Consider the following 334-nt stretch of genomic DNA (forward strand, 5'->3'; position numbering starts at 1 on the left):
GGTTGAAATTTGAACTGGCCAGTCGAGATGCGCCAGGTACACCGAGGTGACCCTCCTGGCCAATAGATTTAAATGACCACAGGTCAGATTCAACAGGGCTATAAACGGGGTCCCGCCGGAGGACACGTTGGAATCAGTCCTCCTCGGAGCAGCGGGTGTGCAGTCGGGGACTCCCCCTCGGGTCAGGGCACCGCCAGGCGTAACTCCTCGAGGGAGAGAGCCCTCAGCTTTTAGAGGAGTGATATGTGCGTTTTGAGCCATCACTTTAAATCCTGGGGATTCTTAAGTCAGCCATGTAGTATTAATTCTCTTTACATCATTGAGCCTGTGGTTT

The sequence above is a fragment of the Haliaeetus leucocephalus genome, unplaced genomic scaffold (assembly GCF_000737465.1).
Source record: "Haliaeetus leucocephalus isolate CR32 unplaced genomic scaffold, Haliaeetus_leucocephalus-4.0 Scaffold253, whole genome shotgun sequence".
Lineage (NCBI taxonomy): Eukaryota > Metazoa > Chordata > Aves > Accipitriformes > Accipitridae > Haliaeetus > Haliaeetus leucocephalus.